The sequence below is a fragment of the Lolium perenne genome, chromosome 4 (assembly GCF_019359855.2).
Source record: "Lolium perenne isolate Kyuss_39 chromosome 4, Kyuss_2.0, whole genome shotgun sequence".
In the NCBI taxonomy this organism is placed as follows: Eukaryota; Viridiplantae; Streptophyta; class Magnoliopsida; order Poales; family Poaceae; genus Lolium; species Lolium perenne.
The window spans coordinates 222,209,767-222,227,803 of record NC_067247.2 but is presented as its reverse complement, the minus strand read 5'-3'; positions in this window follow the sequence as shown (position 1 = coordinate 222,227,803).

Sequence of the window (18,037 nt, the reverse complement as noted above, 5' to 3'; positions counted from 1 at the left end):
TAACTCTAAAAACTTTTGACCTTTCTAAAGCACCGTTGGGATACACTAACTCTCCCAGAATCATGGACTCATCTAGGTCAGTTATGAAACTGTGGGTCTAGCATCTGCATAGAGTAGTCAACCTCTTCACGAAGGTTGCCCACGGCAGAAAATCCATCATGTCTCCCAAAAGATGAAGCAACGACCTTCTCGACAACTTCATGTCTACAAGAAGACGAGTCTAACTTTAGTCAACTTTGAAACCCCTCTAGTACTACACTTTGTAATCTCGGGACGAGATTATTTTAAGGGTGGAAGAGCTGTAACACCCCAACTTTTGCAACCATGTTTAGTTGTCCACAGTGCAAAACTTAGGGGGAACCAAAACTTTTTTTAGATGTATTGACTTGACCTCTTTGTTTAGATGCATCGCCTTGATATATTGGTAGATGAATTGTCTTGATCTGCTTGTTGAGCTTTGACTTGAGCTACCCCAAAGAACAACACCTATAGTGGTCAAACAAGAACCTCACCTAATAAAACACATGTGTGGCTTAGGAAAAGGTTTTTTCCTTTTTACTGCATCGAACCTTTCCACTGATGGCAACATGGGTGTGCCTGCTTAAAATTCATCGTTGTGGTATAATCTAGCACAACCCATCCTTGATTCAAAACTTGGGATCATCTACCCCTTACTACATCCTTCTCTTGTACCCTAGTAAAAAACCCTAAAACATCACAATTTTGGCTAAGTCCTAAGACTGTTATCAGATTCACTTTTGGAGCTTTTGGATTAAGTTATCCTTTTCCACCGAATGTACTTCACTTGGCCCTAGACCAACCTTGTCATATGAGCTTACCAACCATACCAATTCCTTGGGCCAGATCGCTCTTATACCTACTTATCCTTGTTGGTTTTGAGGCCAAGTCAACAATCTGTTTTGGCGGGCTTAAAAGATTCAAACTTTGGCAGTTGATATCGAAGCAACCACAAATGTTAGAGGTGACCTCAAGGCATGGATCTCATCTATGCAACACCCTCTACAACTTCCACGTCTTGCATGTCCCATTCTACCCTTGAAACTCTGATATTCAACTTGATCTTCTACCCTATCAAATGTTTCTGCACTAGATCACTTCTTCCTGTTTTACCTTTTGTTTCTCTTTATTCCAAGTTTAATCTTCACAAAACCAAGAGTGGGAATGATGGTTACATTATGTAGCCACCATATACCCTTGAGACCACTCCTCCCAAAATTGATTTCTCTTTTTCAAAAAATTCCCAAAACCCTGTTGTTTTTCTCCAGTTTTAATCACAAAACTATTTCTAGTTATATCAAACTCCTTTCAAAATATTTTCTAGAATAAATTAGGAGATGTGATTGATGTGTCATATCATATCTCTCTCATTCAAAAATAATATTCTTCTAGATTAATTTTCCCTTTATCCTATTTTTTCCTTTTTACCAAAAATGCATGTTAATGGTACACTTGACATTGCTTGCATTTTTGGTATCACAAAAATTTGGGAAAAATCTACTATGCATGGTAATGCAAGTGGACCTAATTTTATTTCAAAATATTGTTTGTCTCTTTAAAAAATTAAGAGGCAAGTTCATTATAAACCCAATCCAAATTTTTGATCGACTCTCATAGTGATGGAGACCCATCCATTTAAGTTCCATATCTAGATATCAACTTCCATTTCATCCACCACATCTCACTCTTGTTTTGTTTACCATAAACACCTTCACCTCATGAAGTGATGAGTTATGTCACCATATTCATCCTTGTTATTGTATTGATGGTCTCATCACTATCTCTCTAAACCTTGGACCATCATCAATGACCACTATAATGGCACCCCATCATCAACATCATTACCTAGGCTTCATAGAATGTCATTATGAAAATGTTCAAACCTCATTTTTGCATAGCACAAGGTGAGTGTTGTGTCATGCATGGGCACTTTAGTGCCATATCTCTCTCTAATCTTCACTAGCTAGTGGGAAACCAAGGTTTTGGACCTAACCATAACTAGCATCACAACCTAGAGAAGCATAAGGACCGGCTATGTCATGGCATGATTGCATTTGCCCAAACACTCCCTCTATCCCTCTCTTGTCTTGCACAACCAATGAGTCGAACCCCTCCTGCACCACACCCTCCCCCTCTATCTCTCTAGATGTCCTCCCACTATAGCTATAGTACCTCCCTTAGGTTGAATGGTCTTGGGAAGGAGAAAAGAATAATGGTGGCACATGAGCACGGTTTTGACTGGAATCTTGATGAGATCTTGCTGCAGCCCTCTCCTCCATCCACCAGCACGAGGTATAGGACCCCATACAACCCCTGCGCCCTACCCTACAGCTCTAGCCAACCGTAGTCCTCTCCTCTCTCCATGTCTCTCGGTGGCCACCTCATTTTTGGTTAGCACGGCAGCCAGCATCCAATGTGCAAGTTCCCGAGGCAAGCCCCGCCCCTCAGCCTCTAGCCCGTGCTCTCCATGGACGTGGTCACCCCAACCATGAATGGCATCGGCGTTCCCGACCACCCTCCCCTCTAACCTTGCCATTGTTACAGCCTCGCACGACGCACCTTGTTGACCTTTCTGGCACCCTAGATCCCTCCCTGGCTACCTCCTCCATCAAGAAAGACCCATCGAACACCTTCATGCACCGCGCCCACCGGGTAGATCGACGACGGGTGGTTCTGTTCCTTTCGCAGGAGGAGGTAGGTGGTGCCACTCTCCGGAGATCGAGCGGTGGCGTCCGGTTGGGGAAAGAACGAACATAATTTCTTGTTGAGGAGAAGCTCGGTCGGGTGTGAAGAAAAAAAAACGAACCGGTACACCGTGGCATTGCAAGTAGTATGGGAAACGGTGGGAGGGCAAATTGGTAAAAAGTTTAGCGGACGATGGACCCTTTTTCGCTTTATTATTAGGTACTAGTACAAATGCCCGTGCGTTACCACGGATCCTCAAATTTTATTTCTCAATGCACGTATAAAATTCACAACTTACTATGAAAATTTAAAACAAATCAGGAATATCATAATGTACTACAACATGATAATACCGAACGCGCTAACAAAACATCATTGTTGTGTGCATCTCTATGGTTTCAATTAGGTTTTCTTGTTGCTCTTTTGCAGTAAGTCTCATACCTATCTTCTTGGCCATCATAACTGTCAACTCAACAATCTCTCCTTGTAGATGTATAGTAAAATGTCCGTGCATTGCCACGGATTATCAAAAAAATTATCGCACATGTAACATAGTATACACAAAAATTCATGTCTAACATAGTATTTAAAAATAATAAGACACTACATCGCTTAAAACATATTTCGGTAAATATCAATCCATTAATATCACTTATATTATCATGTTTAGCAAAGTGTTTTTATCGACCATGAGACATGTGTGCTTTTGAACCACGGGAGTACATACATCCCCGTATCTTCTTGTTAACCTCATGGTTTTATTCATGTTTTTATCTCAAACTCCATATGGAAGCATATCAAACACGTTCACTTTATATATCTCCACCATTTTACCGAGTCTAGCATACACAACCTGATCATCATTGTCGCTTTGTCTCCTTCTTTCACCCCTCCGTCCCTATCACACAGACATGTTCGAGATGGGAAAAGGAGCCGTATAATTTGCTGATAATTTTGCTTATAACTATTCATGACCACATTAAATATTTTGGACATAAGGTTAACCAATTTAGTTAGATCAAAAGACCATGTGGAAAATCAGACAAAGGTAATTGAGAAAGTTCCTCAAGTTACACAATTCATATCAAATAGTAGCCATCCAAGTGCGAGCAACGAAAATATAGAAGGTTGGTTACAAGTGAAGGCTAAGTCCACTGGGAACTCTAAAGAAAATTTATGGTCTGGTTTCCTTTGGAACAATTTCGTCTGAGGCCATTTGATCCAAAGAAATGCACTGTTCCAAATCTTCCTTGCCCGTACATTTCATATGCAAAATAGAACATCCACTCAGACTAAAGGAAACACCAGCGGAAAGCCTCAAAGTATATGATGACCTCTGATAATGGTGAACAAAGCGTCGACTGAACCTGAGAAAACCTCAAAAATTTAGTAACAACATCCTAAGAGCATGATTAGCAAAAAAAACAGCCTAAGACCATAATAATCTGCAAATGTAAAGACCCGATACGATGGAAATGAATTATTTTACCTTGACCATTGCAATCACCACAACAACAAACTTGATTTTATTAGCTTTTCCATCGCAACCACAACAACAAAGTACATGAGAATAAACAGGGAAACGAGAGAAGAGGATGAGCATACCTGGGGCAGTGATGGAGTCCACGAATGCCAATGGTGGTTGCTGTCACTATCGGTGAATCGCCTGGACATCCAAACTCTAGCTCCGAAATAAAATAAAATTAAGGATGGAAGGAAGGAAGGAATCAGAAGGAGTCAGTAAAACTAAAGAGAAGATGATGCTCCCACGGGGAGAGAAGGAGGTCAACTGTGCCAACTCGGATGCTCATCTCTGACCTTGTGCAAAGACTGGTTGTCGCTATCCTCCACGGGACGCGCTCCTGCAGTGCCTACTCTCGCCTGCCACCTCCGTCATCTCTTCCTCCTCCGTCGCGCTTGAGGGTCATCCTCCATGTCGCCGCCCACCTCGCGGACGCGCTCCAACACCTGCTCCCACCCGACACCGCATCTTCTAGGTCATCCAATATCAGGCCTGACTATGCAACACGATAGATAGATGAATCCACCACATAACATTAGACAAATAAGTGAGATGAGGATGGAGCATCATATAGTCTACTCCGAGAGAGAGAGAGAGAGAGGGTAGAGTATGCTCAAGTGAGATCAGGATGGCACATCATACCTTCAGTAGCCAAACCGAGGTGTTGCAGCATTGCAGGGCACAACCTCCAGACCAGTTGTGGTCAGGACCATCCACCACTCGATCAGCTACGCCTTATCGCTACAACAACCCACTACAACCATCATTCCATCAAAACCCCAGGAAGAGGTAAATCATTGGAACAAAAAAACACATACAACAAGACTAATAGAGGATTTACCGTGAACCACTAAAGGGATTCAAGCAGAACGACGCGGTTTAGAGATGCGTGGTAGATAATTAGTGAGAGTCCAACCCGCAAGGGAGGATTTAATTATGCACCACTTTGTACTTTGGCTCTGAAAAGTCGGATTACACATTTTACACTGATTGCAAGAAAAAGCACTCCATAGTTTTACCTCGGGACTTCGAGAACCAGCACCACTGCTCAACCCTATGCTCCAACTCTGAAACATCTCCTTCATAAAGCAAGCAAACAAATATATCAACCAAATCTGATAACACCATAAATTCCAAATTCAAGAGCTCCATCAAATAACTCGATGAATACAAAATCAAGAAAATAAAACCAACCTGCAACCCCAAGCACTGAAGAAATAGCAACCAGGAGCAAGGAAGAACAAGTGAATGAACCATTGTAGTTCCGGCAGTGCACAACCAGAGAGATGCCGAGAAAAGAGAAACAAAACGTTAAATACACTTACACAAAATAATTAAATACACTTAAATACTTCTTGTCGTTTTTCTTTTAGTTTTGATTCTTGCATCTTATAGTTGGGGCAAGTTCTAATTTGTGGGGAACCCCGGGGGTCGTAGGCTAGACAAACCCAGATCCTCATCTGGCATAAGCCTAACCTAGATCTCTAGGGCCTACAGGGTGAGAATCGGTAACACAACAGTGACTCTACAACTCAAAGAGTAATACAAGCTCATAACTGAGCAAAGAACCAAAGTATTACAAGCAGAGCTCACTGACCTGACATTTCATCAATCAACGGAAGCGAAGTTATGCTATTCTAAATAGCAAGATAGCAAAAGGCCTAAGAGGCCAGGAGCATAACGGCGACGTCCCAGCCCACAGATTCCAGGCTGCCACCTGGGAATCCCAAGCTACTCGTCGATGTCGACCTAGAAACCTTCATCTGTTGCAGAGTCTTCGTCTGAAACAAAGCATGCAAAGCTGAGTACAGGGACTCAGCAAGACTTAGTACAACCTTTTAGCAAAGCTGGCATGCGAGGCTTTATGTGGAGCTTATTTTGCGGAAAGCCAGTTTTCCTTTGTAAAGAAGAGGGAGCAGAAGCTCGTCTATTCAGATCATTTTAAAAGGGGATAAGAGAGCGATATCTCTAGCTCTACTTATCATCATATTGAATCCACCGAATCTTCATCATATGCTGAACCTATCCACTAGGAGCACCCCCTCGATACCCTGAGGAGGGATCCTTATCACACATTGATTCCAAGTTTTACGATTAGGTTCATGTTGTCTATGATCACAGAATCCATCACCAAGTCGTCCGTAACCGTGGACACGGCTTTTCGAAAAGATTTACCCTGCAGGGGTGTACAACTTTACCCACACGCGCCGACCGACTCTTAGCGCCGTACGTTACACACTTCCTTGGTGTGCCGGCAGAGGGTGGTCGACCAAGACCTTTCCCTTGATTCGCCTATTCCATGAGTCAATCTAACTGGGGAACTCCATCATCATAGGTAGCCATTCTCCGAGGCGGTCCCGGTTATTGTGTGCAGGGGATCCAGTTCAATGCCTCCAGCATCCTTCACCCTAGCCACATCCCTGTATGATGCACCTTTGAAAACCTTTTCCACGCCTTCGCCATGCAGAATGCCAAATGGAACTCGCAAACTAATTGACTCATGGGTAAGCTAGGCAAGTTCGGGCCAAGGGGTTCCCATGGGCCCCGTGGTTGTACGCTCAGTCTTGGTTCCGAAGGCGAGAACCTCAGGTCCTAGTATCGGCGAGAACGAGTCAAATCACCACATCCCCATGTGGAGGCCCATCCAAGCCTTTAAGCATGTTCAATTATCATCACTGATCTTACCACGTCATCCTGCCATACTAGGTTCAATCGCAGCTCTGATTCATCAACCGGATGGATCAGAATTCGTCAACTAAGCATGGCTAAGCATATTCGATACAACGGCTCTAGCGATGCACACAAGCTCAAACCTAGTCTTGCTGGGAGCAGTGGATCAGAGTATTTAGGCTACAAGGATGGTAAATGCAACACATAGGATGACTATACCTGCCGATAAAAAATATTGGAAAGCGTATGCAATATGTAGGAACCAGAAGTAAAAGCATTTCAAAATCATAATGTGAACCAGGCTAGGGCTTGCCTTTGTCCCTGACAAACCAATATGGATCTTCGGAGATCCCATGCTTGACATGTTCATCGGTGGACAAACATTGATCTTCGGTGTTGGCGATCTTCATCGTCTCAGCACTTGCTCTATCGATCGCGAAGAAGCAAACACCAGAAAGGTAGGAAAACAATCAACACATGGCATCGATGCAATGCGCATACAAGAATGATGATATGAAATGTTAATTAGGTACTGAAATAACCCTAAGACATCATCAAATTAATTGAGGTTCGACGAGACTAGGGTTAGTAGTTTCGGAGCCTTAGAGGGGTTGATTAAATTCTTCTAAAACAACTAGGGTTTAAAGTTGTTTAACAATGCATGATTTTGCTACCAAAATGTAGATCTCATTTTTCTGAAAATTTTGATATATTATACATATTTTTCTGATTTAAAATGAATAAGTTATGAATTTTACAAGTTTTATTCATTTTAAATCATTTCTGAAAAATCCTGTAAATTAATAAAATCTGACAGACATGGACCCACTGTCAGGGTTTTATTCTTTTTCCTATTTATTTCTGAAATTATTAAAAACCTGACAGAGGGGCCCACATGTCATATATTTAATCATTTAGTAAAAGATTAAAAACCTGTCAAGGGGTCCCACTTGTCATGGATTTAACAATTAACAGAAAATAGAAAATAAAATAAAAATAAAAGAAAAAGGGTCGGGTCCCACCGGAGTCAACCGCCGGTGGTTGACCACGGCGGACCGGCGCTAGGGACGAGCGGCGCGGCCGTTCCAGGCCACGCCTGGACGCGCGGGCTGGCGCGTTAGACGCGCGGCGACACGGTGAGTCGCCTGGTGGTGGTGCCGCTCCCTATTGGTCGCCGGAGCAACGCCGGCAACGACGTGCGGCGGCGGCCGGGGCAGACGCATCGCGCGGTGGTGCTGTAGAGGGCAAACGAGGAGGGCGGGGGCACCGGGGGACTCGGAAGCTCACCCTGAGCGCGATGGAAGCAACGGCGAGGCTCGGGGCGGCCGGAATCGACGACGAACTCGGCGGCCGGAGCTCGGGAAGGAGCTCTCGATTCGGCCGATTGAGGCCTTCCCGCGTGGCGCGACTTGGCGAGGAGGATCAGCACATCGTGGCAGAGCTCAGGGGTTGCTCGGTTGAGCTCAGGGATGGCCGGCGGCGACGGGGCAAGGTGGCGGCCGGAGCTTCTGCAACCCTATTAAGGTTTTCCGGACGCGAGAACGAGGGGGAGAAGGTGATGTGGGCGGCTAGGGTTCCGTGGCGGCGGCGCGGGGCTATTTGTAGGCGTTTGGGGGCGGCGGCTCGAATCTTGGCACCGGCGAGCGAGGAGGACGCGCCACCGAGCTGCTTGCCGAACGAGAGGTGGAAGATGACATGCAATTTTGCACACAACCCCCTAGAGGTTTAGTCGGGCTAGGATGGGCTGCTGGCTGGGCTGCAGGTGGGCTTGTTGGGCTGCACGGAAGGAGGGGAAAGGAGAGGAGGAGTTGGGCTGCTGCCCAAATAGAGAGGGTTTCTCTTCTCTCTCTTTTTCAAACTTCTGTTTTAAAATTTGTATTCAAAAACCTTTGCTGTTTTCAAAACCATTTGAGGATTTCAAACTTCTGGACATTTTGCAAATACCACATGGACTTCTTAAAAGAGAAGTGTCATGTAGGTTGACTTTGGAAATTTGAAATACTTTGAGCATTTGAAAGAGAGGGAGATTTGGTACAAACATTAGGGTTTTCAAATATTATTTCCTGATGCAATTTTCTTAGGAAATCATGATGCTCATGAAATGATGCACAATAAAAACCCTAATCTAGGTTTAGCAAAACAGGGGTGTTACAGATCTATCCCCCTTAAAAGAATCTCGTCCCGAGATTCCAAGGTAGGAATAGAGAAAGTAACAAGAACTACACCGGTCTTCAACGATCTTGTCGATACCACAGCAGTCTTCCTTCTTGAAGAGGTTGATTCACGACATAATGAAGAAGTTGGTCCACAACACCACGAAGAAGTTGATCCTTAACACTAAGAAGAGCTCTTCATTTTGCTTTCTTCACTCTAAAGGAAAGAGGGAATGACACTGGACGGTGGATCTTCACAAAGATCGAGTATCTCATGGTCAACTCATGGAAGGAGTGCTTAGAAACAACTCTTGAGTTGAGAAACATGAAACACATCAAGGTAACGGAGGAGACGAAAGAAGTTTCAAATTTTGGTAGGCAATTGCTCCAAGCTTAACAAAAATACAAAGGGACAAGGTAGCGAGGAGTTAAACTGCCTTTGATACCATAACGAGGCACTCTTAGAGAGGGTGACTCGTGGAAGCACAAATGATTAAGCAACCAGAGTAACTTTGGATTTCAAAATCATAGTCACTCTTCGGTAAAGATACATGAAACGATTGTTGCCTACTAAAAAGGCTGGGCCCTGGATGACTGACGAATTCACACAACGTGTGAATTGATTAGAACTTCAGGTACAAATCAAAGGAAAGGAAAGAGCACTGGCTACTGAAGGATTGGGTTCATGATATAACTTCACGTTACTTGAACGAATAGACAACGGAGATTTGGCATCCTAAGAAAGGATACTTCTCAACGGCTTTGAACTTCGAATATGACAAGAGGAGTGCCAGTCGGTTAAAGCCTACTCAAAAGTACTGGGGTCACATATGGCTGACTAATTCACACAACGTGTGAATTTAAGAGAGCTTTAAGTAAAATCCAATGTAAGGGGAAAAAACATTGTCGAACGACGTAGTAAGAATCACCGGGGAGTGAATTTTTATCCTAGCGGAGCTGTTATCACCGGAGAAATGGTTTCGAGGGATTGACCGAGAGACACTTAGCAATGCGGCTTCTAATGCTCTCGATTTTCTAGACACCAATAACAGTCTTCTGACTAGCCTTCAATAGATCATCAAGTGAAGGTCGGACTTTCGGATTGAAAAGACATCAATCTTGCCGGATTTACAAATAGACCTATGTCAAAAATCCTTGAGAAACACTAACCATCGTTGGTGTTTGAGATTCAACTTAGGTTAGGTGTAAAGATATTTCAGACATGGCAAGTCCAAATAGAAATTTGCAACAACTACCACCAAGGTAAAGCTGCCAGATTCTCAAGATATGGACTACAATGTCGAGTTGCAAAAGATTGAGCTAGATTGTGTAATCCATGTGTTTGCGATTGCTGAAAGGCAATTGTGTGCACATGAGCTTGCAATGTAACACAATTGAATCCTGGTGGGGACATCAAAGAAGATATCAAAGCGATTACGCTTCTTCTCTTTCTTTAGCAAACCTGTCAGTGGCTTAGTGTGCATAGATGAACATTTCAAGCAAATGGAGGTAACAACCTGCCATCTCAAGAATATTTCGCACATGCATAGCTGACTTGCGATGATTCCCGAGGAAAGGAAAGGGAACTCTACTCAGATCCACGGCGACATCTTTCAGCAAATGCACGTGAACAAGAGAAGATCACTTCCAACATCCAGAACACATACTTCGTGGTACCACAAAGATGGTTCTTAAAAGTTTCCAACATTAGTGCCAGTTATTCAAAACGAACCTCTTTAGACATGAAGACAATAAGAATGTCATCGATGGGCTCAACAACAAACTTATCAAGATACTCAAATGAGATGGTCTCATATGTTGAATGAACGAGGCAAAAGTATTGGTCAGACCAGAAGGGCATGAAGATGTACTCAAGCGAAAACACCACGAGTATAAACACCATCAAGATAATCATCAGAACTGAGTTTGATTTGACGATAACCCAAGCTTTAAATCAAAGATTGGGAAGACAACATATCCACAAAGGATATACTTCCTTACTTCAACACAAACAAAACTAGATATCCCTTTAAGAAGAACCAAGTCTGATAGAGATTTTGTCTTTCAACTCTCCAAGTTGTTATTTAAGCTCAATCAACTAGTCTAGGGTATCCAGTACAGTTTCTTGGAGAGGTAGCGATTCAAAGAACCAAATAACTCACGAATTTGACAGCACGGTCATGTGTCAACATGGCGATACTTCTAGAAAGACAACCAGAATATCACATACCACCGATATGTCACTGAGTTCGAGAGCGAACTTGCTTTATAAGGAAAGCAATATGGTCTTGAGCGCTTCGGCATGAACCTAACTCTTTGACCGAAGAAGATGCACATGAACGATGGACTTGGGGGCACAGTCAAACTTCGCTTAGTGATTGGTTAAACCATCATGCTAAGAATGACACAAACGTCCTTGGACTTCAAAGCAATGAGAATTGCTAAAAATCTCGGATAGCCACATCAATACAAACACCCCAACATTCCCAAGCACGGAGAGCTCGGAGGAAGGGTGAGTAAAGATATGTAAGAGCATCACTTCATCGATAAAGCCATGAGACTTAGCACGACCTATAGATATAAAAGAGTGTGATACTCGAAGGTAGAACAGAACATAAGGTGCATAAACCTTATATACTGCGGATTACAACACTTTGACCAAGTCCTAGAAATGGACGAGGTACTGGAGTTTGTTTCTCCTGACATCTCGGAGTGAAATGTCTTGGAAGGCCAGAGGTGTAACATGAACTATAAAATTCCAATGCACAATTACCACTTGGCTGCTAACTAGCAGACAAAGGTCGGAAAGAAACTAGGAGGAGGAACATGATCAGAATTAGAAATCCTGAGATGTAGATGCATAAGTTAACACTCTTGTGAAACTCATGCGGAAAAGGGATGTGTGGCAGAGTCATAGACATAGATGTGAGACTCACAAAGAGCACTCTTGTCGTGATCCATTTGATTCCATAAAAGAACCTTTGTCATAGCTAATGGTAGGAAACATCTTTTATTGCCATAATTCAATCACGACAACAACCAAAGACTTGAGGGCTAGGTGAATTTGAAGTTAGCCAATCTGATGTATGGTTTGACCATGGACAACATGGGCCAATGGAATGGATCTTGGGTTAAAGGCCAGCATCATGTACTAAGTTCACGCTCAGAGAACCAGCACAATCTGGGACCTTCGGTTCAAGTCCAAGGGTTAAAATATGGAGAAAGCTAGGAGTAGTTAATGTCTGAGTGACACAGAGGACACTTTGAGGTAGTAAACATAAGGTAACTTTCAAGAAGCCATAGCTAGCTTCAGAAGTAACCAAGCAGAAAAGAAAGGAGGAGTCCAAAGTGAAAGGAGACCTCGAAGCCTAGAACAGAATGATGTGGAACCCACAAAGTAGAGGGATCACGATGGAAGGAAATCTCTCGATTGAAACGCAACAAAGAGAGATGAAAGGACACACAAGACTTTAGAGAGCTCAACACTAGGTCAACTGGTTAAGAAACGACCTACCCTTGAGGCACCTAAATTTTGAAAGACCAGAAGAAAAGGTAAAACTTTTCAAATCAACACAAGGTAAGGTGTGACAATGAAATAGAGCGATACCAGATAAGGAGTAAAAAGAATCCTAGTCAGATTTTTGCAAATACTTTTAGCTTTCAAATAATTTTCACAATCTCTAGACTCAACATCGACCAATAGAAAGGGTTTCCTACAGGCAGTCCTGCTCTGATACCAAAACCTGTGGGGAACCCCGGGGGTCGTAGGCTAGACAAACCCAGATCCTCATCTGGCATAAGCCTAACCTAGATCTCTAGGGCCTACAGGGTGAGAATCGGTAACACAACAGTGACTCTACAACTCAAAGAGTAATACAAGCTCATAACTGAGCAAAGAACCAAAGTATTACAAGCAGAGGTCACTGACCTGACATTTCATCAATCAACGGAAGCGAAGTTATGCTATTCTAAATAGCAAGATAGCAAAAGGCCTAAGAGGCCAGGAGCATAACGGCGACGTCCCAGCCCATAGATTCCAGGTTGCCACCTGGGAATCCCAAGCTACTCGTCGATGTCGACCTAGAAACCTTCATCTGTTGGAGAGTCTTCGTCTGAAACAAAGCATGCAAAGCTGAGCACAGGGACTCAGCAAGACTTAGTACAACCTTTTAGCAAAGCTGGTATGCGAGGCTTTATGTGGAACTTATTTTGCGGAAAGCTAGTTTTCCTTTGTAAAGAAGAGGGAGCAGAAGCTCGTCTATTCAGATCATTTTAAAAGGGGATAAGAGAGCGATATCTCTAGCTCTACTGATCATCATATTGAATCCACCGAATCTTCATCATATGCTGAACCTATCCACTAGGAGCACCCCCTCGATACCCTGAGGAGGGATCGTTATCACACATTGATTCCAAGTTTTACGATTAGGTTCATGTTGTCTATGATCACAGAATCCATCACCAAGTCGTCCGTAACCGTGGACACGGCTTTTCGAAAAGATTTACCCTGCAGGGGTGTACAACTTTACCCACACTCACCGACCGACTCTTAGCGCCGTACATTACACACTTCCTTGGTGTGCCGGCAGAGGGTGGTCGACCAAAACCTTTCCCTTGATTCGCCTATTCCATGAGTCAATCTAACTGGGGAACTCCGTCATCGTAGGTAGCCATTCTCCGAGGCGGTCCCGGTTATTGTGTGCAGGGGATCCAGTTCAATGCCTCCAGCATCCTTCACCCTAGCCACATCCCTGTATGATGCACCTTTGAAAACCTTTTCCACGCCTTCGCCATGCAGAATGCCAAATGGAACTCGCAAACTAATTGACTCATGGGTAAGCTAGGCAAGATTGGGCCAAGGGGTTCCCATGGGCCCCGTGTGGTTGTACGCTCAGTCTTGGTTCCGAAGGCGAGAACCTCAGGTCCTAGTATCGGCGAGAACGAGTCAAATTACCACATCCCCATGTGGCGGACCATCCAAGCCTTTAAGCATGTTTAATTATCATCACTGATCTTACCACGTCATCCTGCCATACTAGGTTCAATCGCAGCTCTGATTCATCAACCGGATGGATCAGAATTCGTCAACTAAGCATGGCTAAGCATATTCGATACAACGGCTCTAGCGATGCACACAAGCTCAAACCTAGTCTTGCTGGGAGCAGTGGATCAGAGTATTTAGGCTACAAGGATGGTAAATGCAACACATAGGATGACTATACCTGCCGATAAAACATATTGGAAAGCGTATGCAATATGTAGGAACCAGAAGTAAAAGCATTTCAAAATCATAATGTGAACCAGGCTAGGGCTTGCCTTTGTCCCTGACAAACCAATATGGATCTTCGGAGATCCCATGCTTGACTTGTTCATCGGTGGACAAACATTGATCTTCGGTGTTGGCGATCTTCATCGTCTCAGCACTTGCTCTATCGATCGCGAAGAAGCAAACACCAGAAAGGTAGGAAAACAATCAACACATGGCATCGATGCAATGCGCATACAAGAATGATGATATGAAATGTTAATTAGGTACTGAAATAACCCTAAGACATCATCAAATTAATTGAGGTTCGACGGGACTAGGGTTAGTAGTTCCGGAGCCTCAGAGGGGTTGATTAAACTCTTCTAAAACAACTAGGGTTTAAAGTTGTTTAACAATGCATGATTTTGCTACCAAAATGTAGATCTTATTTTTCTGAAAATTTTGATATATTATACATATTTTTCTGATTTAAAATGAATAAGTTATGAATTTTACAAGTTTTATTCATTTTAAATCATTTCTGAAAAATCCTGTAAATTAATAAAATCTGACAGACATGGACCCACTGTCAGGGTTTTATTCTTTTTCCTATTTATTTCCGAAATTATTAAAAACCTGACAGAGGGGCCCACATGTCATATATTTAATCATTTAGTAAAAGATTAAAAACCTGTCAAGGGGTCCCACCTGTCATGGATTTAACAATTAACAGAAAATAGAAAATAAAATAAAAATAAAAGAAAAAGGGCCGGGTCCCACCGGAGTCAACCGCCGGTGGTTGACCACGGCGGACCGGCGCCAGGGACGAGCGGCGCGGCCGTTCCAGGCCACGCCTGGACGCGCGGGCTAGCGCGTTAGACGCGCGGCGACACGGTGAGTCGCCTGGTGGTGGCGCCGCTCCCTATTGGTCGCCGGAGCAACGCCGGCGACGACGTGCGGCGACGGCCGGGGCAGACGCATGGCGCGGCGGCGCTGTAGAGGGCAAACGAGGAGGGCGGGGGCACCGGGGGACTCGGAAGCTCACCCTGAGCGCGATGGAAGCAACGACGAGGCTCGGGACGGCCAGAATCGACGACGAACTCGGCGGCCGGAGCTCGGGAAGGAGCTCTCGATTCGGCCGATTGAGGCCTTCCCGCGTGGCGCGACTTGGCGAGGAGGATCAACACATCGTGGCGGAGCTCAGGGGTTGCTCGGTTGAGCTCAGGGATGGTGTAACGGCCCCGGGTAGTATCCCATATTAGATTTGTTTGTGTTTTTCTTTTATGCATCATCATGAATCATGCATCATGTCATCCATGTTTTTCAACAAAATAAAATTATTTTACAACCATCTCTTGTCTATTATTTTAAATAAAACCCTTCTCTATTCTTCCCTCTCATATTTCTTATTTTATAATTAAGTTCTTTCCAACAAATAAATTCTTGAATATACATGTGCTTTGCTTTGATTACAAATAAAGTAAATATTTTAAAACTAGTTTTGATTCTTTATCTCATCCCTGTTTCAAGTTTAAAACTGAAAAGGAGTTTGATTTTAAAAGGTTTAAATAAAAACAGAAAAAGGTTTGCAAATCCTAACCCCTCTAACCCAGCAGCCCATCCCTGGCCCTTCTCCCTTTTCCTCCCCGTCCGGCCCACCTTCCCCTCTCTCTCTTTTGGCCCAACCCACCTCCTGGCCCGTACCTTTTCGTCAGGAGACCGAGTCTCCTTTTTCCTCGTCGTCTTCTAGCACGAAAGGAGCGTGAGTGCTCTGGTCCTCCACCACCGCGCCTTGCCCCACCTCCACCTGCTCCCTCCCCTCTTCTTATCCCTCTCCAAACCCTAGCTCCATCTCCTCTCCACCCTTGAGCCGCCGCCACCCTCTTCTCCTCCCTTTTTTTTCTATTCCTCTCTCTGTAACACCACCGTGAACCACCGCGCCATCGTCGCCTTCTCCCCATCGATTTCGGCCACCCCTCGCCATGCCGAGAGCACCAGGAGGACCGCCTCGTCTCGCTGATCATCCTAGTCCAACGAATCGTCATCGCGCGCCTCGAATCGACGACATGGTCGTTTTTCCCCAACCTCGGCCGCCGCGTTTCTTCTCCGATTCCGACCGACCCCGACCTCCTCCGGCCAAACCGACCTCGCCGTCGTCCTCCTGGTAACATACCACGTCTCCTTGACCTCCTCCACGCCTCGTTCCGCCTCTCGCTGCTGTTGCCGACGTTGATGCCGCCGTTCCGCTGCAGATGGTCACCGCCGGCGAGTTCTCCGGTGGTCCCCGACAACGGCGCCACCACCCCATGGTTCGCGCCGACGAGGCGCTTCCTATGCACCAGCTTGCGCGTCCTGGAACGCCTCCGCCGCCGCGCGCGTCCGCACCACCGCCGGTGACCACGTTCTCGGAACGCGCAAGGCATCGAACATCTTCCGTGCGTGCTGCACATGCTTCGCCACGTCATCCGCCACGTCGACCCCCTGGCCCCACCCGTCATCCTCTACGGCTAGCCACCCGCCCGGTGAGATATCTCCTCTGATCCAGATCCCTTGACTTTGCATCCGGCCCCTGCCTATTTTGTTTTATCAACCCGCAGCCCCTGTTCCATGCCCTTTACTGCATAACCCCCTGCAACTCCTGTAAACTAACCCGGGGTCCTCCCCCCTAATTCAAAATTGTTTTCGAGTCCTTTTCTATTTAAAATAAATCTGTTTACTATATTTTAAATACTACAAACTGTATTGCTAATAACTTTTAATTAGTAACTCCAAATTAAAAGTGTTATATATGAAAATTGATCAGAAAAATATGAGGAATCTGGATATGCCATTCATTCATCTGTTAGCATCTCGCATCATGTCGCGCATTGATAGTCGTGCATGTTCACCTAACATATATGCGGAGTCTTTGAACACCGACGTGGTTTTCCCGCTCCGTTTAATATTGAAGTAGCTCACCCCTGCCATGTTCTTGCCATGCTAATCCACCCTTAACTTTGACGGTAGATATGCAACTCCAACCTAATTGTTTGTTCGGGGTTCCGACTCCGATTAAATTGGATAAGATGCATTGCACCATCTATGCCATGTCATGCATATCATCATAAACATGCTGGATCTTCTTATCCGTAGTAGTAAGACTTGCATACGTTGTGTGTTCCAGCATTTGCTTCTTCCCGGATAGGATCACGAAGTGGTGTGGTGAGATACGACAAGTTCTCCGGACGTTTCTCGGCAAGCTTTAACAGGCAAGCATTTTCCCCTATACTTCTGCCCCTGCAGAAGTCGCTCACCTATTTTATTTTGCCTTCTCCCTCATGCTATCCTTAAGTTGCGTTCTTGTCACGTGTCCCTTCCACTTGTTACCTCAAGCAGCCTATATTGCCACCATCACCTCCTACGGCTATTGTTTGGTTATCGGGTCTGCCTTGCGAGTCGTAGTGCATGCTAGTGTTGTGTTATCTTGATACCGTTATGCTACCTTATCGGGTTATCTGTTGGGGAACATGACACATGGTTTATGGTTATATCTGTTGAGGGTATCATGGTTACTTGTTAATAATTGTTAAGCGGAGGCATCGGTGGGTCAGCTGATCGTTTTGTGACGGCTCACTTGTGTTTCTTCAAAGCTTAGGACCCCGAGTGCTTGTTATCTGTTCCGAGACTGAGCGCTCTAACCACACGTGGGTATGTTTCTGGGTCTCCCCTCGACCACTGCCGGAATCTACAGCTTTGTCCAGTTGC